The 22,753-nt window shown below is 38.5% G+C and overlaps 1 protein-coding gene across 1 annotated transcript in view; it reads left to right on the plus strand.

Moving 5' to 3' along the window:
* Window positions 1-22,753, plus strand: part of NXPH1 (neurexophilin 1) — a 433,900-nt gene that overhangs the window by 32,173 nt on the left and 378,974 nt on the right. Inside the window, exons 8-11 of the mRNA XM_049093635.1 lie at window positions 3,970-4,184; window positions 4,316-4,529; window positions 5,391-5,482; window positions 6,734-6,809. The gene's annotated coding sequence lies outside the window, so the exon portion shown is untranslated. The remainder of the gene's footprint in view (window positions 1-3,969; window positions 4,185-4,315; window positions 4,530-5,390; window positions 5,483-6,733; window positions 6,810-22,753) is intronic.

Consider the following 22,753-nt stretch of genomic DNA (forward strand, 5'->3'; position numbering starts at 1 on the left):
GCGGTGTTATCAGACTGCACAGTGAAATCTTTGGATAACATTTTTGGTTCTGGGTCTTAATTATTATAGTTTTATTTTTTTATTTTTTATTTTTTTTATTTTTATTTTTTTATTATTGTTTTAAAAGACATTCCTGGATCACATTTCCTGAAGTGTGTTCCATGAATTTTTAGGCCCATGATTCTTTCAATCGATGAACACACTTACTGAAGGCTTACACAGGACAAGGAATTCTGTCCTTCTTGAAGATTTACAATCTATTACCATTATCAACTCTAGGAACCCCTGTAGGAAAAAAAAAAGTGTGTTTAAGACCAAATTATTTGATATTAGATTTTTTGGGTTTGACCTTTTTTCGGTAGCATCAAAAATGTTCTTTGGAAGTTCCAAAGAATTGGCTTTTGGAAATTTTGTAATGGAGTCATTGATTGAGAGATGCATGAAGGTTCATCTAATTTCATATTCTTCTCTTGGTTGTAAAGAATGTTTGGTTTGTGGTCACCTTTTGCAGTAATTTGAAAGATTTCCCCAAGCACATTTTAAAGCTAACTTGCAATTAAACTCTTTATTAAATGACACTGAAAATAACAGTAAGTGTGTTAATATCCATTTTATAAAATGTGAAATTTGGTACAGTGACTGTCAACCTAGTCTGCACATTAGAATCATCTGGGAAGCTTTTAAATCTCTGATTGGGCCACATCCTGGGCCAGTTAAAGCAAGCATCTCTGGGAGTAGGATCCAAGTGCCCATCTAGGCTCTCATGTGATCCCCCCACAGTCCATGTGATAAATAACCTAGACACTTAGGTGAATTCACACTCGCTCTCTGAAACAGAGATTAAATAATCCACTGCCAACAGATACAGTCTGGCTGAAATAGAATGGTTAAAACATGTAAGATTTTCTTTTTTAAAAACACTAAATGCATACTATTAACCCTTCTACATTATGGCAATTATCTAGGATATTCCTTATTGAGGTTTTATAATTTATGATCTTTTGTGTAAGCCCCCTTTCCTCATTTGGCTCTCATTTGTCAATTTTATATTTCCAAACTGCACTCTACTGAAAATAAGGAAATTAGATCAATATAGTTATGTTAATGGATGTAATATGCAGCTCATTTGAAAGAGAATGGCAATACATATTTTCATAAGTTCTACATTACTCAACTCATTGACCAGAAATGTGTTAATGATATAATGCTGGTATTTTGAATGTTTGAGAGTCCCGCTGATGGCACCTTAGAGATAAAAAGCTACTTAACGTGCATGAAACTGGAATGAATGACTGCACTGAATATATTTAAATTATCTTTAATGTCCTGTTTTTAGCGGCACATTTTATTCAAACTCATTGACTATTATTCGTGGAACTTAAATAAATCAACTGTGCATTTTTGTTCATCTCAGCTCACACAATTTCTTGTCATTTTGTTTGAATAGCGATTTTAATTCTGTTTGCCAAATAAAAAACAAAATCATGGAGCTATAAAAAACACAATACCAGAATCATGTGATTTAATAAGAACAAGCCAGGAGTAAATTCCTACTTGGGATTGTCTTCCTTCCAATCTCAGGCACACACACTTCCTTGCTTTCCCCATTGGTCTTTGCTCTTACCATGTATTGTTTCTTTGATATTTACGTTTGTAGTGGGAAAACTAATACTGATGGTTTTTATGTAGTGAGGAACTTCCGAAGTACCTTTGCAGTATCATTAGGAAATAGAAATCTATCAAATGTTTTCTCCCTGAGAAGGCAGTAGCAGTTGTGAGAATGGAGGAGGTAGGAATTTAAGGGAATTGGTTTTGGAATATTTGAATGAAGGTGAGGATGCAGAAGGAGTCTTATTGAAGAGAAAATAGATTTGTGTAAATGATAGACTATCTGGGAAGTCAGCAGCCAGAGGATTAGCAACAAAAGATATTAACACTAATCTTTATATTAATAAAAATAGAGAAACACTAACAAAGTAATCCTGGGCACACACATACATTGAAAAAATCATTTGTCAATTTCAGAAATATGAACTGTCTTCTTAGGGACTACTGTTTAAATATCATCTGCCTAAAGAGAGTAAGTTTCAGTTGGATTCTGATTGGCAAGTTCTTCCCTACTTTTTTTTTAAGAAAGATTTTTTTTTTTTTTTAAGATTCCACCCATCTATCCACGACAGGCACACATGCACAGAGAGAGGCAGAGACACAGGCAGAGGGAGAAGGAGGCTCCATGGTGGGGAGCCCAACGTGGGACTCAATCCCTGGTCTCCAGGATCAGGCCCTGGGCTCAAGACGGCACTAAACCGCTGAGCCACCCTGGCTGCCTGCTACTTCTTTTCTCTTTGTGAAGATCTGTTCCAACTGCCAATGCCTGAGAGTTCAGAGTTTTAAAAAAGGGAAAAGGGTATCTGGCTGGCTCAGTGGTTGAGCATCTGCTTTTGGCTCATGTCATGATCCCAGGGTCCTGGGATTGAGTCCTGCATAGGCTCCCCACTGGGAGCCTGCTTCTGCCCCTCTCTCTGTGTCTCTCATGAATAAATAAATTAAAAAAAAATTTAAAGGTAAAGGTGAGAAACACTATTACTCAGATTTGAGCCTGTGACAATGACAATGGCTTTGATATAATTCTTCCTAGTGTAAAGGGCATCATAGAGCTGGTTTCATTTTTTTTTTCTTTTTAATAATGATCATAGAACAGAGAAAGCACTAGAAAGGGAATTTGAAGATGCTAGACAGAGTTCTAATTCCTCCATAAAATAGCTAGGAACTAACTGGAGTCCCTCGGTTTCATCAACTGTTCAGGTGAGTTGCCATAAGGTCCCCCAAATCCAAAACCATGCATTGGCCTAGAATGAGACAGAGCACATTTGCTTAAACCAATGGTGACATCTGGTGGCCAGATATGCTAATGACGCCTCCAAGTTTCCCAGAGTTTTTAAAAATGGCTGCTTTTTCCAGGAGAAAATGCTCCAAGGTCTAATTGGGAATCTTCTTGTTCAGATTTGTTCTCTCTAGTTTATTTTTTGTATTATGAGGTTTCTTTTCAAATAGTGAATAAACAACATGCTTTTCAGTGAAGGATTATTTGATAATCTTTTTCTTTTAAATGCAATACTATAAACAGAGCTTTCATCTCCTCTGGCCCTGGAGCTACCCTTCTGAAGCGGATGCTGCTGCTGTCGTACAATTGCCGGTCTTAGTGTGAGCTGTTAAAAAACAAACTGGGGCATATTAAAGTTTTAAGAGTTTATCTGTGCAAAAAACTATTTTAAGTGATTGTCAGGTTTCAGCCAGGACAAACAATAACTATTCCTGGCAGTACTGAACAACCTCATGGAGGCAAAAGCTGTCACCAAAAGGGGTACAAAATATAATATCCTTTCAAGATCCAGAGCCACCACCAAAGATAAGCAAGGAGAAAACAAACAACAGCAACAAACCCAAAACTCAATTCCACTGAGAGCAGGCAACAGGCAGCAGGACCCTAGAAGCAAGTAGAGTGCTATCCACACCGTGTCAGCTGTAGCTAGTTGCAAATGGGGTGCAACCTGTCTGCCTAGCCTTATTTTTGGAGCTCCGGACTTGATGGCTGCTGATAAGCCAAGTTCTCAGGACACAAAATGAGGCAAATAAGGAGGTAATGGCTGTCCCGGGACAGAGGATCAACAACCAGTGGGCACTTTATTTTTTTTATTTTTTTTTTTTTATTTATGATAGTCACATAGAGAGAGAGAGAGAGGGAGGCAGAGACACAGGCAGAGGGAGAAGCAGGCTCCATGCACCGGGAGCCCGACGTGGGATTCGATCCCGGGTCTCCAGGATCGCGCCCTGGGCCAAAGGCAGGCGCCAAACCGCTGCGCCACCCAGGGATCCCCCAGTGGGCACTTTAGAGCAAATTCACAGTCACAATTCAAAGTTGTAATCCTGATTTTTGTTTGTTTGTTTGTTTTTGGCCTGCCAACCTAGATTTGGAAAAGAAGGACCTGAAATTGCCGGTTCCTCTCTCGATCAGGCAATTGGGTGCCTCAGAGACCCAGGAGCGCTGCCAGGTGGGGACTGTGATCTTCTAGCTCTGGCCCTTTCCCTGACAGCTGTGGAGCAAGTGGAGTGTTCCCGCGGGTCTCCTCCCAGTCATCAGAAACTGTAGAGGAGGAGAAACAATCTTGCCTTGGCCTTTTCCTGTGAGTGCTTGGTTTAGCCCTTGTTAGCTCTATAGCACCTCAAAATGGGTAAGTTTATCTGGGTTTAAAGTTCTCTATGGTGGCCACTGAATTTCAAGATGATCTTCATTGAGGTTCTCCTGCTTTTACAGCCTTAACATTTTATTATTCACTTGAGGCTTCATACTGGACCCAGTTTAAGTTGATCCAGTCTGACGTCCAGTTTCCAAGGCAGATTCAGGCCATCGCTGGACCTGGTCCAGTTTCCAAGTCAGACCCAGTCTGTTCCTGGACCTGATCTGGTTTCCACGTCAGACCCGGTGTCCCTGGACTGGTTTCCTAGCTGGACCCAAAACACATCCCCAGGTATGTCCAGTTTCTAAGTTCAATGCAGACTGACACTCCAGCTGGGTTTTGGACCCGGTCTGGGAAAAGAAATGCTCAGTTTGAAAGCTCCTGACATGGATGCTGCAGAGATAGGGTCCTAGAGGGGCTCAGCCAGGACCTCCAGAGGCAGCAAGTTGGCAAGGCCCACAGGGAGCCCAAGAGGCACCATGATTGCTCCTGGAGCCGGTGGGGGTCTCCTTTATTTCCCCTCATATGACCCTGAAAGATAAGCTGGAGCGTGTTACAAATTTTAAGAGTTTATTTGAGCAAAAACTGATTCAAATCAGTCAGCTTCCAATCTAGCAGAGGGAAAGGAGCTCCAAGGAGCTGTGCAGAATGAACAACTTTTACAGGTAGAGGGAATGGGAACAAGGAATTTATGCCACGTTGGTTATTGCAAATCACTTTCCTTTAGGGAATGGCAAAACCCGTTAGACAGATTATTTGACCAAGGCTGATCAGGTGATTCCTGATGGACTGGTGTAAAATTGAATTTTTGGGAAAGCTTAAACTGTAAGGAAGTTTTTTTTTTTTTTTAAGATTTTGTTTGTTTATTCATGAGAGACATAGAGAGAGGCAGAGAGGGAGGAAAAGCAGGCTCCATGCAGGGAGCCTGACTCAGAACTCGATCCCAGGACTCCGGGATCATGCCCTGAGCCGAAGGCGGATGCTCAACCACTGAGCCACTCAGGCGTCCCAACCGTAAGAAAGTTAAATCTTGGTTTGGTGACAAGAAGTAGCATAAACAACTCCATGTTGGTCCCATTGCCTTGTTTTTTAGCAACACTTAAACATTAGCTTATTTATTCCCTCACTTATTCAGTTCATTTTTTTTGTCAGCCTCTGTTGGAGCAGCAGGGATTCAGAAACAAAGCCACACCCTTCAACCAACTGAAGTTTCTGGCATAGAACCTGGAGACACACTAGCCTGGGTTTGGGCTCTTTTTTGTAAATATGGACAGTGTCAGGGCAAGTCTTGATTTCCATTTTGTTAGTATTTCCTGGTTTGCCCCTGATGGGGGTGACAGCCTTTCCCTGCCTTCTGAATCCTAGCTCTCTTCCTCCCCATCGACTCTTAGTTTCTATTCAGGAAAGAATGAATGAGCAAATATACTTTTAGGGGATGCTTATGCTCCCTCTTCCTGCCCCATTGAATAGCCATGACTTATGATGTGTAGAATTCCACTATTCCTTTTGTGCAGTGACACCACCTTGGGCTGAGTCCTGCTCCAGGTTACTTGGCTTCTTCAGAATTCCCCCCTTCTCAGTCTCTGTCATAGTGCTCTGTTTTTCTTTTTTTCCAGACATTTAGCATTATTTGCAATAATCATCTTTATTAATTTGTCTCTTGCTGGTTTTTTTTCCCCCATGATATAAGATGAGAAACCTGAATCTCAGCACATCTTAAAGAATTTTCCTGAAATATAGTTCTTTGCCATGTGCCAGACTGTCTCAACTCTGGAAGAGTGAGCCCCTCCCTATCCAATGCCTCCTCTTCAGCTCCTTCTTCCTTAACTGCCATCTATAGTTTCTGGGTTGTTTGTGGACAAGAACGTGGATCCAGTGAGAGAAAATGTGGAGAGAGCCTCTCTGTCCTCTGGATCCTTATCCACTGTGGCTTATGGAACAGGAAATAGAGTCATAGGAGTGTGTGCATTGAGTTTAGTTTTTCCAGGAACACTGACAGGTGGTTCAAACAGAAATCTGAATTATTTATAAGAGACTGTAAAAAAATATTTGCTTTAGAAACTCTTACTATTTTAAGCTGGAATCATTTATAGTCTCTATTATTTAGAGCTACAGTTGGCCTTACCAGCATTTATTCTTTAGTACATTGAGTCAGTGAGCCTTAATTCAGCAGATTCTATGGTAATGAACCAGATTAGGTTCTTTTCTTTTTTTTTTTTCAAAGATTTATTTATTTATTATTTTAGAGAGAGAGAGTGAGCATGGGAGGGAAGGGGAATTTCATGAAAACTCCCCACTGAGCACAGAGCCCAACTCAGAGTTCCATCCCAAGACTCTGAGATCATGACTTGAGCTGAAACCAAGAGTCAGATCCTCAGCCAACTGTACCCCCAGATTAGGTGATTTTCTTAGCACTTAGGAGTTACAGTGAATTTGATAGACTCAACAGTGGTACTTTTAAAATATTGCTTTCTCATTCATGTTCCTCTGTATAGTCTAGGGAGAGGATGAATTATGGAGCACACAACAGTGGTATAGAGGATGGCCTGTTACTGCTTCCCAAATTGTAAGGTATGCATGTGCCAGCACCTGGTAGTAGTGCCTGTCACACAGATGTTCAATATACCATTGTTAACTGGCTGCTTGAGTGAATTCTATGATGCTATCTTCCTGCTTAAAATCTTCCAAGGGCCTCCTCACCTCACTCATGCAGCCCTATCTGCACTGGTGTTTTTTTTTTTTTTTAATATTTTATTTACTTATTCATGAAAGACACAGAGAGACAGAGGCAGAAATACAGGCAGAGAGAGAAGTAGGCTCCACGCAGGGAGTCTGATGACGTGGGACTGGATCCTGAGACTCTAGGATCACACCCTGAGCCTAAGGCAGGCGCTCAACTGCTGAGCCACCCAGGCGTCCCAGCACTGGTGTTTTTTAAAGTCTCTTCTGTCTGAGAACTTTTGCACATAATTTCCCTCTGCCCAGAATATACTTTTCTTTGTCCTTCTTCGAGTCCCAGTTCAAATGTGCCTTCTAAAGGGTTAATAAAATTTTTGTTAAATAAAATTTTTTTTCTTAGTTTATGGGTCACATAATTCTGATTTCTTATTTTGTTGATAATCTCTCTGCTGCTATAGGCTTCACTATATAGAAGTAAACGTAGTTACTTTGTTGTTTGTTGTGGCGTCCTGGATAGACTAAGACACCATGTTCTCAGGTGCTGCACTGTCATCCCTAAATCTAAGGTCCATCATCTCTGGCCTGGACTATTCTTGCCCTCTTATATTTGTTCCTCCACATTGCAACCAAAGTGAACTTGAAAAATAAATCAGTTCAGGGCGTGGTCCCAGTGTCATGGGATCCAGTCCCACATCAGGCTCTTTGAGGGAGCCTGCTTCTCCCTCTGCCTATGTCTCTGCCTCTCTCTCCCTGTGTCTCTCATGAATAAATAAATAAAACCTTAAAATAGTCTGTCCTAGTTACAGTTCTGGTTCTGTTATAAACAGGCCCATGTGATGATAATGATGAAATCTCTCTGGCTCTTAGTTTCCTTATCCAAAAAATAGGAATAATAAAGCATTTATCTTATAGGCTTGTTTAAATGATTAAATGAGTTTATATGTGTGAAGAACTTAGTCTAAGTGCATAATGCTATATTTGAACTTTTAAAATATAATAACTAAAACTCCTATTGTTTCTTATTACCCAGACTCAACACAGAACCATGAATTTCTAAGGCTCTGTGTTATCTTGTTTCTTGCCTCTCTCTTCACACTGGCTGCTTACGACTCCTGCCTTCTCACTATTCAGACCATGAGTCTTTCCTCTGCCTTCCAGTTTTAGAACCTGCTTATACCAAAGCCTGGTACATTTTTCTCCAGACCTCTGTTTAGTTCTGTCCTTTCCAACTGAGGTCTCTATTAAAACATTGCCTCTTCTGAGGAAACTTCCCTGACTACCTTACCCTCATAAACATCTAATTGTACTCTATTCCTGTACCTTTATTATTTTTTTCCTTAATAGTTGCCAAAATCGATCTGTAATTATCTTGTTAATTGGTTTATTGTTTACTTCCTGCCCTCCACAACCCCAAGATATCTCCATGATATCAAGCACTTTGTCTGCCTGGTTTATCTTTATTTTTCCATGGTATAGAATAGTGCCTGGCATCTAGTAGGTGCTCTACCAACATTTGTTGAATAAATTGCCCATCTTATGGCAATTCTTCTCCATATGGTGGAATTATTGCCATTTCCTTCTTCTTGGCTAATGCATGAAATCTATGGCATAAATTAATCTTCTAAATGATATGTATTTAGTATGGAGTAAGCAAATTCTAAGCTCACATGATTAGAAATTGTTTTGACCTCTCATAGCTACAGGTTTCAGGGCCTTCCCCCCACCTTTTTTTTTTTTTTCTTAAATTTATTTATGATAGTCACAGAGAGAGAGAGAGAGAGAGACAGAGAGAGAGAGGCAGAGGGAGAAGCAGGCTCCATGCACCGGGAGCCCGATGTGGGATTCGATCCCGGGTCTCCAGGATCGCGCCCTGGGCCAAAGGCAGACGCCAAACCGCTGCGCCACCCAGGGATCCCTCCCCCAACCTTTTTGTATTCTTAGTGGCCTGGGTTAATGAAATAGGTCTGTAGTCTAATTTTTTTTCAGTCAATACCACTTTTATTAAATCATTATGTAAAAATGCTATCTCTGGTCTTCCCTGATAAATGTAATTTGAATTCCTTGGAATAGTTGAAGAAGATAAAGAAGGAAGGAAATTAAGGCTGGGATGTTTTCTCAAGACTTAGACCCTAACATACCTTGAGGAATTTATATTTTGATTCATATGTATTTTATTAATTTGGTAAGAATGGAGTATAGTGATAGACTACTTTAGTGTTACATACAAAACTATAGAAGTATATGGAGGAGGGAAGCACTCATCCTGACTGGACAGGGCTTTGGACTTAATTGGTGAGCTTTTATTTTTTTATTTTTATTTTTTTTATTTTTTATTTTTTATTTTTTTTATTTTTTATTTTTTATTTTTTTTTTTAATTGGTGAGCTTTTAAAATGAATGAGATAATCAGAAGTCCTCCACATCAAAATCTATAGGGCAGTGATGAGACATCAATATTAGCATCATGTATGTACTAGAAAGGCTATCTGCAGTGACCTCTATATTTCTGGGAAAAAATTCCATGCCTATAAGTTGTCATAATCTTCTAGGATTTTGCTTTGGTTTTAGCATCTAATTTCTTTAGCTACATTTTTTTGGTCACTTTGGCCAAGCATCTGTCAGAAGTAGTCCTAAAGCAAAGTGATCCAAAAGCTGCCCAGGGCGTTTGGAAGGGCTTCATAGATGAGGACATTAAGGAGATCATATAAACATAACCCCCTCCCCTCAGCTCTGGCCCATACTAAGAATACCTCCTGGTTTCATGTAAATGAATCTTTGATTCTTCCAGTCCTGGTTTGTGTATGTTTTCCATCAACTTTTGAAACAGTGGTATATTGGGTTTAGAACATTTCCTCTGCTGAATCTACTGGCCTGGTCATTGTTAGCTATTAATTTACTTACAGCAATGTGCAATGTAAAATAGAATATAAAACATTTTGTCAAGCCTATCAGAATGCAAGATTTCTGTGTTATGTCTCTGACTTCTAGCCAGTTGCTAGAAACTTTGCGTACCTATTTTGTAATATAATGGTTGGATTTTTAACGAAAACAGATTAAGTTTATACTCACAACAAAACTTGTCATTAATTTAAACAGTTATGTGGTAGACAGATGATGTGATGGTGACTCCCAAAGGTTCTCCATTTCCTGGTGCACAAGCCTTGTGTAATACCTTCCCTTTGTGTGTTTTGGGACCTGTCATTTGCTTCTAACCAGCAAATAAGCCAGAGGTGTTGAGATGTCACTCCCATGATTAAGTTACATTATATTGTGACAAGCCTGGGCCAGACTTAATCAGATGAAAGGCCCTGAAAGAGGGTCTGGGCCTTCTCTAGGGTGAGAGACTCTCCTGCTAGAGTAGAGGAAGCAAGTTCCTATGATGTGACCTGGTTTTGAAGAGAGTTCTCTGGTAGGGAACATACAGTCCCACAACTATAAGGAACTAAATTCTGCCAACAACCAAGTAAGCTTAGCAGAGGACCCTGAACTTCAGGAAGGAACATACCCAGTTAATACCTTGATTGCAACTTTGTGGAGAGAACCCAGCTAAACTGTGCTCTGGCTCCTAAAACAAGTACCAATTCTGTTCTCGTGCACACACAAAACATCATAAACTACTTTTGTGTTGTCAAATGGGCACAACTGGCTTGGTAATTATTATCTCTTCAGTAAGGAATTTCTTGAAGGTTGCCTGTGGGTGCTACTCACTGTGGTCAGCAGTGCCTTGGAAGGCATCTTCCCTTAGACAAGTCCTGGTTGGAGAAATGATAAATGCCTTTCTCTTTGGCTCTGGTAGATGCCACTTCTTTGGGTCTTTAACAAATGAGACTTCACACGGTTCTAGATGTAACTGGGAGCCCTAAGAAAACCATTAGAAACCCAACTGAGGATTTTCTATGTGTCTGAAACTGAGGGTAAGAAATAAGTCTGTCCTGATACCCTCTCTCTTTCCCTCATCTCTGGGGTCTGGTAGAAACTTAAGCAGATGAGACTGGCCTAACAAGAAGAAAGCATTGCAATAAAGCAAAGGAAACCAGTCCATTTTCACACATGTAAAATAGAACAAATTGCTATTATCAAACAACTAAATGAATTTAAATATAAGTGAATGATTATTCAGTGCACAGACCATTTGAGATATAGTTGACTATTCAGAGAGTGACAGAAATTCCATTTAGAATTATTGAGGTCCCCTTCTAAGATATGCCTACATGGCAAGCATATGCATCCTCAAAGATGGAACCTAACCTCAGCCATCCTTCCATTTATTCTTGGCCCGACCTTGTCTTCTACCTCAGTCTCTTGAATCTCAAAGATGGAATGAAGCTTATCACTTGGTGGAAAATGCAGGGTGAAAATCTGATGGTTTGATTTTAGGTAGTGTCACAAACTGTTTCAAACTCATCCCCTCAAATTGGTGTCATCATATTATCATGGCATCAAAATGGCCGCATCAAAGCAGCTTTATCAATAGATCATACACTCAAAGAGCATGAATATATTGCCTCAATACAAGAGTAGTTTTTAAACCCTCTGCCCTTGTGAATATGCCTCCCTGACACTCACACTAATTAAATCAAATCAATTATAACCCAGCGATGATTTAGCTCCAAGTCTAGCACATCAACAGCTGTTTGTTTATATCAGTTATCAGAGCAGAGGCTACTAAGCTGTATATGTAATCTAGATGGCACTTTCTAAACAATGTAGATCAATTTAATGTGGATTCACTATGGTAAATGGTTCATAGTGGAATAATAATGTCAAACCTATAATTAATGATGTCTACAAAAGGAAAGGAACATTACAAGAGTAAATATCTTAATTGAGTTATTAAAATTCTTCAGATGAACCAATTCAGTTAACAGTTATTTATTTGAGTGTCTCCTGTGTATCAGGCATTGAGGGGTATAAGGAGTGAAAAAATGGACAAAAAATTTCCCTGTCTTTATGGAGCTCTCATTTCTGTGAGAGGGTCAGGTGAAACACTGAACGTTAAATGTGTATGTGTCAAAAAGTGATAAGTGCTATAAAGAAAAATAATGCAAGAAATGAGAACATTTCACTTCTAATCTGTCAGCAAATTCTGATGGTTTTACTATTAAAATATATTGGAAACCAACTACTTTTGCCATGTCCACTACTCAGGTCAACCCACCAATAATATATCAAGGGCAGAATAATGTCATAGCTTCTAGATTGGTCACCCTGTTTTATCGTGGCCCTTTTCAGTATATTTTTAATAGAGCTTCCAGTCATCCTGCTAAAAAGAAAGTTAGATAATTTATCTCTTCTAAACTCTCCAGTGGTCACCCAAAGTAAATGGTCAAGGCTTTATAATAGCCATCAAAGCCCTGAATTATCTGGTCTTTGTTTTCTTTTTATATTCATCTCTTATTAGCCTTACCTCTCTCGAGCCCTACTGGCCTGCTTGCTCTTGCATAAATACCAAATATCCTGCCTCTGGGCCTTTGTTCTTGTTGCCCCTCTGTCTAGAAATCATCACATTTATTCCTTTTTGCTTTGACTATCACAGTTTCCAGGGATCCCTGGGTGGCGCAGCGGTTTGGCACCTGCCTTTGGCCCAGGGCGCGATCCTGGAGACCCGGGATCGAATCCCATGTCGGGCTCCCGGTGCATGGAGCCTGCTTCTCCCTCTGCCTATGTCTCTGCCTCTCTCTCTCTCTCTGTGACTATCATAAATAAATAAAAATTAAAAAAAAAAAAGAATATCACAGTTTCCAAATCATCTCTGGTCCTAACAGGAAATAGCCCATTCAAATTGGGTAATTTGAAGAGAGTTTTGCAGATGCATGAGCAGGGTGTAGAGAAAGCACTGGGTCTAGTGCCATAGAGAACAAGGGGTGAGGTGAGGGGACTGAGTTACCAGGGCCTGGACATGGTGATGCTGTGTAAAGAGGGCTGCTGAGGCCATAGGGGGAAGGATGCAGCCAGCCGGTGGGGACCCCCACAAGGCAGGAGGTGGAGGAATAACCACCCTGACCTCACTTCTCTAATCTGCTGGTGCTCCCCATTGGAACCCCTTGAAAGCCAGTGGGCAAGGCAGCTTAGTTAGCTTTCTGGGGCTGGGACCAGAGTAAACAACAATATGTTTCCTTGTCTCTCAGACAAGGAAAAGATGAAAGATCGACAATATGCAGCTTGTCAGACAAAACAAAATAGAACTTCTGCCAAAAAGATTAAAGGGGCTTCCCTGTGTGTGTTTGCACCCTCCTCTCTCTCCACCTGTTTTGATTTTCTGTGGATGAGCCACATGATGATTTAAGATGCATTTAGCATTTAGTAGTTTTTGCAGCAGGCTATTTAATTCAGGCATTCTTGTTCCTATACTGTCATTCCCACTCAACAGGCCTATGAGGTGCCAAGAACTAGGTTAGAAGTTGTTGGGAAGACAGGTTAAGGTGGGAACTCAATCCTTATCTTGGAAGAACTTGCAGTGTAGTTAGGGGAATAGGAAAAACCCATAATAGTGAGCAAATCAAGATGTATGATTATACATGTGGTAGGAATTCCAAAGATGGCCATCATTGAGGAATTGGTTGAGAGGTAAGTTTTCTTGGAGAGGACAGTGCAGGGGAGCTGTATTTTGAAGGTGGGTGGGGTAGAAAGGAAAGCATTGTAGGTGACCAGAATAAGCAAAAAAGTGATAGTTGGAGCCCAGATATTTGGGGCCAGAACAAATATTACTCAGTAAGCAAGATAGAACCAGACAGAGATGCTCTTAAATCTAGTTTAAGGAAAAAATGTCATAGAACAAGTCACTGGGGAATGAGTTAGACTTACTTTTTCATTTGTTGCCCTAATAAATCTAGAAGAACATCATGGGTGAAATAAGAACAATTCCTAATGTTGACTTTCTTTATTAACGTAGAATCTTTAAATGTGACCTAGTGAATCTAGTAATTTTTGTTAGTTTTTCTAACTGCCTAAATGCAAGAAGGTGCTGACTTAGAATCTTGAAATAATTAGGTTGTTGGATTTACATAAATTAATATGGTTGCAGGAATTTAATCGATTCAAACATCTTGAGACTGAATAGTTAATTAACTGACAGTTAAAAATAGGAATTCATAGTATCATTATACTCAGGGATATGAAAACAGTTGTGATGTATTTCACATTTTAAATGTCTTTACAAACAATTGTAAGCATCAGTATCATGTTATTTATGTAAAATAGGTTCTTTAGTTTTTCGTGATTTTGTGTTCTTAGGATTTCTATAATGAAATTTCAGTACTCTTACTTGGCACTTCCTTGAAATTCTTTTTGACTGAATTAAAAATGTCTCTTTCATCTGTACCATTAGTTCATTTACCAAGTCTACCAGACCTTGTTTTGAAGAAGGAATAGAGATTACAAACTGGCAGTTGACCCCATCACAATCTCCAATAAATTCAGAGGATGGAAAGAAAAGAACATCAGAATCCTTTATCCACCAAGTCCTGTTATATGTGTGATCTTACTGCTGTTCATAGCAACCTAGATAGAAGGTTAATATCATCTTCACTTTAAAATTTGAAGGGCAGTCCCAGTGGCTCAGCAGTTTAGCGCTGCCTTCAGCCCAGGGTGTGATCCTGGAGACCTGGGATCGGGTCCCATGTCCGGCTCCCCGCAAGGAGCCTGCTTCTCCCTCTGCCTATGTCTCCGCCTCTCTCCCTCTGTGTCTCTCATGAATAAATAAATAAAATCTTAAAAAAAAAACAATTTGAGGAAACTAAAGCTCAGAGAGAATACATTGGCTAATGTCAGACAGCTATGAAGAGATGGAGCTAGGATTTGAACCAGGGACCATCCAACTCTTTATCTCAAATCTCACTACTTTTATTTTAACATAATCTAACTTTGTTGAATTAATTCTTAGAAGCTCACAACACTTCTTATTAGAATCTCACAAATATTTCATAGACATTGATGCCTCTTACCTCAGGGAATACCAAAGTCATAAAAAATACAGAACTACAGGGGTGCCTGGGTGGCTCAGTTGGTTAAACGACCAGCTCTTGATTTCAGTTCAGATCATGATTCAAGGGTCATGATCTCAGGGTTATGAAATCAAGCCCTGTGTCAGGCTCCACTCTCAGACTGAAGTCTGCCTAATTCCCGCACCACCTGTCCCATCCCAGACTTGCATGAGTGCTCTCTGTCTGTTTCTCTCTCTCTCAAATAAATAAATAAATCTTTTTAAAAATACACAACTACACATATCCTACTCTCCTAGACCCAGATAGGAATTAGGGCTAATGTCTAGGTTTTCTCAAATCACCTAGAAAGTAAAAGGAAATGATGGAATACAGTAAGTAGAAATTGACCTTGCATTTTTTTTTCTCAATTTCTTTCTGCTTTGGGAGCCTGGTTTTGTTTTTTGGTCATGATTAATACATTTATCAGTTTCTGTGTGGGCGTATGTGTATGTGTGTTACAAAGTTTTGATATGGGAAGGGTGAGGTAGGCACAGGAGAGTTTCAACTTTATGTAGAAAGAGATTCATTCCAGTCAGCCAGTAAATTAAGTCTCTCCAAATCCTTTCATGTTTGAGTACAGAGTGCCTGGTCTGGGCTGACCATACTGCAGAAACTCTGAAAGATATGAGGGAAGATAAAGATATGGCCCTGCCCTCAAGTTGTTTCGTGTTTGGTAGGGTTTAAGACAATGCACATAAACATCCTCAAGTTGTTGTTGTTGTTGTTGTTGTGTGTGTGTGTAAACATGGTATTATAAGAAATAAAAAACAAGTAATATCAAGTGTTATTAGAGAAGAAAGGGAAATAAATGGGATGGTATAGGATGCTGAGTTTTTTTCCTCTGTTTTTTTTTTTTTTTTTTGCTTTTCTTAACTTTTTTTTTTAAATTGTGAAACAGCGAGTAAATGAAAGAAACTAAGGCATAAGCATATAGGTTAGTGAATCGCTGTAAAACAGTTATTATATTGCTTTATAATATTCCATAAACTTTTCTGCTGTTGATGAGCATTTTTTAAAATTTTGGACTTATTATGAATAATGATGTTATAAAACATTCCTGCATGTGTACTTGAGCCCAGAGTACACATTTCTATTGTCTGTGTTTCTAGGGGTTTAACTCTAGGTCATAGAAGTCTTCAACTTTACAAGCAATGCTAAATTATTTTCCAGTTGTATTAACTGATACTGTCATCAACAATATTATTCAATATCCTGAATAAAGGATCATCAGCATCCTTATAAACACTTGGTATTAAATTAAAAAAAATACCCATTTCAGTGGCAGGTTAGTAGTATCATGTTGTGGATTTATTATATTTCCAAGGTTACACAATGGGCAAGGATGTTTTCCAATATTTAGTTTTATAAATTTGGATTTTCTCTTTTTGTATAATGCCTGTTTAAGTCTTTTGTGCATTTTTAAGCAGATTGTTTTTTTCTTATTGATTTATAAAAATTCTTTTCATAATGAGTCCTATGTTGGTTGGTTATGGTTGCTACAACTGTTTCCCCTCGTCCCATGACTTGCCTTTCACTTGCTTAATAGCATCTTTAGATGAACAGAGTTCTGGGGGATGCCTGGGTGGCTCAGCTGGTTAAGCATCTGTCTTTGGCTCTGGTCGTGATCCCAGGGTCCTGGGATCGAGTCCACATCAAGCCCCACATTGGGCTCCCTGCTTAGCAAGAACTCTGCTTCTCCCTTTCCTTCTGCAGCCTCCCCTGCTTGTGCTCTGTCACTCTCTCTCAAATAAATAGAAAAAATCTCAAAAAAAAAAAAGATGAACAGAGCTCTTAATTGAATAAGAGTCTGATTTACTAACATTTTTCATTGTTTTCTTCTTTCTTTTTAAAAATTCTTTCGTTTTTTCTACCTTTGGTGTAATAATTTTCTATCTACAACCAAGAGGATATTCTGCTATATTCCTTCTAAAAGCATTATTATTTTGTCTTTTATGCTTAGGTCTATAATAGATTTGAAGTCGATTTTTGTGTGGGGTCCAATTTTATTTTTTCCCATATGTTTATCCAGTTGTCCAAGCACCATTTATGGAAAACATGATCCCATTCTGACAGCTCTGCAATGTCACTTTTGTCATAAAGTGTTTATTTATATATGAGGGTCTGTTTCTCTTCTCTCTGTTCTGTTTGAATGATTCTGTTCATTGGTTGATTTGGGTAGTCCACCGATGTAACAGCCCTTCATTACTTTAGCTTTATGTCAAGTGTTGATATCCCGCAAAGCAGATCTCCCCCCCTACCCGTTCTTTCCTTTTTGGAATGTCTACAGTCTATTCTTAGACTTTTGGCATTTCCATATAAATCTTAGAATCAGCTTGTTCAACCACACACACACACTACACACACACACACACACACACACACACACAAACACACAGAGGAACTATTGGTATTTTGATTGAAGCTGTGTTGAGCCTATAGATCATTTTGAGGAGAATTAAATCTTTACAACATTGATTCTTCCACACTATGAATATAGTAGATATCCTTATTTTTATAAAATCTTTCATTTTGTTCATCAAAGTTTCATGATTCCTTCCATAGAGATTTGCGTATCTCATATTAGTTTCATTCCTTAGGTACTTGGTATTTTTGTTGCTTTTTCTCAATGATATTTAAATAATTGTTTTAAATAAATATTTTTAGTAAACTATGACATCCAAAGAGAAAAATGAACAAAACACAAGTATGTAACTGAATGGTCACAAAAACATACCCTGGTTACCACTACTTGGATTAAGAAACAGAACATTACCCATACCTCAGAAACCATCCACATGCTCCTTCCAGTTAGATCTTCTCTCTTCCTCAGAGGTATCTGCTAGTCTCATTTCTGACACTGTAGGTTAGTTTTGCATGTTTTTGAATATTATATGAATCAAAGCATGCAGTGTGCATTCTTTTTTATGTGGCTTTACCTTAATGATGTATTTGTGATATTCATCCAAGTTCTTGCATGTAACAATAGTTTGTTTTCTTTGCTTGTATTTCTGATTCATCCTAATAACTGTTCATTTAACAACTCTTCATTGTAATAGACTCATGAAAGTTTATTCCATTTTTTTAATAGCTCCTTTTTATTCAGTATAATGACTTTTTTAAAGCCCCTACATACTAAATGAATATGCTGTAGGGAGGGATGTTTTAACATTATAGTTTCTGACAGATACATTCACTCAAATTCTCAAATAATTGTTCCTACTGAAAGAATATTATATGGAAAAAATTCTAATTGTGTATGACATTTGCATGAACTCAAAATGTGTTGTTTTGCTTGGTATACCAACAGAGAGGCAGAAGTGGTATTTTCCATGACTACTGTATGAATGTTGTATTTTCACTTGCTTTCAAGAGATCTCATGTTTAACCTTTATTTTCTTTTCTGTTTTGTTTTACTGTGCTATTATTTTCTTCTCTGTTTTGTTTTACTGTGCTATTACTTTGTTTATAGGTGGAGTTTGAGTGCAAAATTCCATACTCTCCCAAATTTAAAAAGTTGTTATAAAAATGGTACAGAAAGAAGAAAAAGGGGACATCTGGGTAGCTCAGTGGTAGAACATCTGCCTTTGGCTTGGGTTGTGATCCCCAGGTCCTGGGATCGAGTCCCACATCAGGCTACCAGTGGGGAGCCTGCTTCTCTTTCTGCCTATGTCTCTGACTCTCTCTCTGTATCTCTCATGAATAAATACAATTTTTTAAAAAAGAAGAAAAAGAATGAATATAATAAACCTTATATCACACTACATATGTGTGATTTGCTTTTAAGCTATTGATTATTATATAAACTTGTTTCCTTGTTCATTTGATATATTTTCTTTTTTTTTTTAAAAGATTTTATTTATTTATTCTTGAGAGACATAGAGAAAGAGAGGCAAAGACATAAGCAGAGGGAGAAGCGGGTTCCCTTCAGAGAGCCTGATGTGGGACTCGATGTGGGACTGGATCCCTGAACTCCAGGATCACTCCTTGAGCTGAAAGCTGAGCTTAACTGCTGAGCCATCCAGACATCCCATGTGATATATTTTCTATCTGTAAATATTATTTGCACTTTTATGATTGGAATAAAATTCATCAGTTTTTCAAATTAAAACTAATAAAATATTTTTCTTTGAATGTTTTTGATTTGGTAACTTTGATAGTATGATTTATAGTAAGGGTCTTCTTCCACCATTCCTGGCACCTAGCTCCTAGAGCCCTTGGAATTTGCTAAGTACTGGGAGCCATAATGGCATCTTTTGTTATGTTAATGAGGTGATTTATGGACCTACTGAGGATGGGTGCTAGTTGCTAAGAGAACCAACCAGGTGATTACAGGGTTGGAAATTTCAATCTTGTCCCTCTGACCTCTGGGGAGTGGGGAGGGTTGGAGGTTGACCCAATGGCCAATTAGCTAATCGATTGTGATTATGTAATGAAGCCTCTAAAAATCCTGAAGGACAGGGTTTGGAGAGCATTCAGGCTGGTGAATACATGAAGGTTGGGAGAAAGAAGCATGTCTGGAGAGGGCCTGGAAATTCCACACTCTTTCCCCTTATCTTGTTCTATGCATCTCTTCCACCTGGAATTCAGGATAGAATTCCAACCTGAATTTTATCCTTTTATAGTAAACTGGTAATCTGGTAAGTAAAATGTTTCTCTGAGTTCTGTGAGCCACTCTTACACATTAATGGAACCCAAGGAAGAGGTCTTTGGAACCTTCAATCTATACTCAGTGGGTCAGAAACATTAGTGATGTAATCTGGATGTGCAATCAGTGTCTGAAGTTGTTGATGGAAGTGGGTGGGTGCAGTCTTTTAGGACTGAGCCTTTAACTTGTGGGATCTGATGTTATCTCTAGGTAGGTAGCGTCAGAATTGAGTTGACTTGTAGAACACCCTGCTGACGTCTGAGAATTGCTTGATGGTGTGGGGAATCTCCCCTCCACACATTGGAATTGGTGATCAGTCAATAACGGCAGTGTTTTCAGGAATGAATTAGTCATTGAGTAAAGGATAGGTATATTTCATAGTATGACTATACCACAAATTATTTACCTCTTATGTTGATGGATATTTTGGCTGCTTTCCTATTTCTGGTAATTAAGAATAATCTTTCTATAAATATCTTGTAAAAGTTGTTTAGTGTACATATACTCATGTTTCTGTTGGGTGTAAATTTAGGAAGTCTTTTTTTCTGGGTCACATGTTTGTGTGCAACTTTAATAGATAATACCAAAGAGTTCTCAAAACTGCTTGTGCTAAAATGCATTACTACAACCAGTGTATGAGAGTTATGGTTGCTCTAATCTTTGCAAACACTAGTTACTATCAGTCTTTTAAATTTTATCCATTTTGGGGTGCCTGGGTGGCTCAGAGGTTGAGCGTCTGCCTTTGGCTCAAGTCATGATCCGAGTCCCACATCAGGCTTCCTGCAGGGAAGCCTGCTTCTCCCTCTGCCTGTGTCTCTATCTCTCTCTTTTTGTCTCTCATGAATAAGTAAATAAAATCTTTTTAAAAAAAATTATCCATTCTGTAGTGATACTGCGGTATGGTTTTAACTTGTATCTCTCTGATTATTAAAAAGTCGAACACATTTTCATATGTCTATTGGCCATTTGGATATTGTTTTGTGAAGTATCTGTTTGAGTCTTTTGCTCATTTGTCTGGCATATATGTTGACTTGTCAGCTTTTCTCATGCATTCAGGATACTGGCCCTTTGTTGTTAATGTTGCATATCTGTTCTCTCATCATGTAACTTGCCCTTTTACTCTGTTAGTGGGTCTTTAGATGAATAGAAATGGTTAATTTTATTGAATTCCAGTGTACCAATCTTCACTTTATGGTTAGTGTTTTTTGTGTTGTTAAATAAATCTTTGCCTACTTCAAGGTCACAAAGTTGTTTTCTATGTTATCTTTGGGATGCTTGATAGTTTCACCTTTCACGTTTAGATCTACAGTCCACCTGGAATTGATTTTTTCTTTTTGGTACGATGTGAAGTAAGGGTCAAGTTTCATTGTTTTCTATATGGATATCCAATTGACTCAGCACCATTTTTTGAAAATATGACCCTTTCTCACTACTCCACAGTGGCAGATTTGTCATAAATCAAGTGACCATATGTGCATGTTTTTTTCTAGGCTCTTTATATCTCCATAGATCTATTTATCTATTATCAGTACCACACTGGCTTAATTTCAATAGTTTTATAAGTCTTGATAAATGGTAGAGTAAATCCTCCAACTTTGTCTTCTTTATACTTTTTATCTTGACTATTCTTGATCTGTTACATTTGATAAGAGCTTGAATATCAGCTGTCTGTCTCTCACGCATACACTGTTGAATTTTGATTGGGATTACGCTGAAAATATAGTTTGAGGAGAATTAATATAGTACATCCTTTAATTTATTTGCACGTTTAATTTCTTTCAATACTATATCATCATTTTTTGTGTAAAAGTTTTATATATCTTTTATTAGATTTCTTTCTAAATATTTGACTTGTAAATGCTATTGTAGATACATTGTTTTACCAACTTCATTTTCTAGTTGTTTGATGCTGGCATAGGGAAATACACCTGATTTTGGTTTGATATCCAAAGTTTACTTATTAATTCTAATAAATTATTTGTCGATTCTTTTGAATTCTCTACATTCTCAATTACATGGTCTGTGAATAATGACAGCTTTATTTCTTTGAAATTCCTTTATTCAAAGGGTGGAGTGCTTTGAGGTCCCAGCCTAAAGCAGAAGGTGTTTTAACAAGTTTCCTGACCTTGATGGGCCTTGAACTCTTTTTGTCTCCTCAGTCCCTCTAATTGTGGGAGCTGCTTTTCATTGTGCATCTCAGCTACCCCTCCCAGTTAAACAGATGTTCACAGGCAAAAGTAGCCCCCTGTCTCTAGGTTCTCTCCCCTTTGGTCTGGTTATTCCTTACTCTCTTGTTAGCTCTTTGATGCTTTTAAGAATCTATTTTAAAAATATTGCATCCAGCATTTCCCAATTTGTCTTCAGTGGAAAGATTGATTTTGATTACTGTGTCTGCGATTATTAAAAGCAATAGTTCATTAGATGTCTTTCTAAGGCAGTCTTGGGAGAGAAAGGGTGCCTAGCCTGAAAACTAAATGATGATGCTTGTTTGGGAGGAGAGGGATGAGTCATGGGTGCAGGGGGCTGACTGAGCCAGGTCAGAATGACCTGCTGGCTTTGGCTGTGCTCTAGGATTGCAATGATCATGGACAAAGACAAAATTGTAGGACTCTATGTACTGGGGACCGGCATAAGGAATATTCCTGGGTGAACATGGAAACTTATTTCTTACCTGTGACCTGTGCTAACCACAGTGATTGGTGTTTACCCAGAGCTGCTTCTCCCTCAAGCATCCATTTATATTTTCAACTCCAGGGACTATAATGGCACATGGGAATCAGTTCAAGGTAGTACACTGAGTTCTAAATTGGGTTATTCAGACAAGTATGAAGTATATTCAGACAAGTATATGGTCATGATAGAGAAAGCCTTTTACATGTTCAGGAGCAGACATGCCATTTTTTGAGGTTTATTTGTTGTAAAGCATTTGCTAATTTGGATCCACAAATCTTGGCATATAGAAATATTTCTATTCTGTAGAGGCCTTACTTGAAATGCTATTTGTTATACTGAATTTTAGCTATAGTAATTCTAGGGAGGGTTTTCCCTGTATAATATGCAGTCCACTGAGATTCCATCTGAAAATTGATATAAATTCTTGAGCTAAGAAGCTCACCATAGTAGAGGACTGAACCCGGATGTACAGTTACTGAGCTTTCTTGAAATGTTGTTCATCCCATTGCCTTAGACTTTTTGCCTGTTTGAACAATA

The sequence above is a fragment of the Canis lupus genome, chromosome 14 (assembly GCF_003254725.2).
Source record: "Canis lupus dingo isolate Sandy chromosome 14, ASM325472v2, whole genome shotgun sequence".
NCBI lineage: Eukaryota > Metazoa > Chordata > Mammalia > Carnivora > Canidae > Canis > Canis lupus.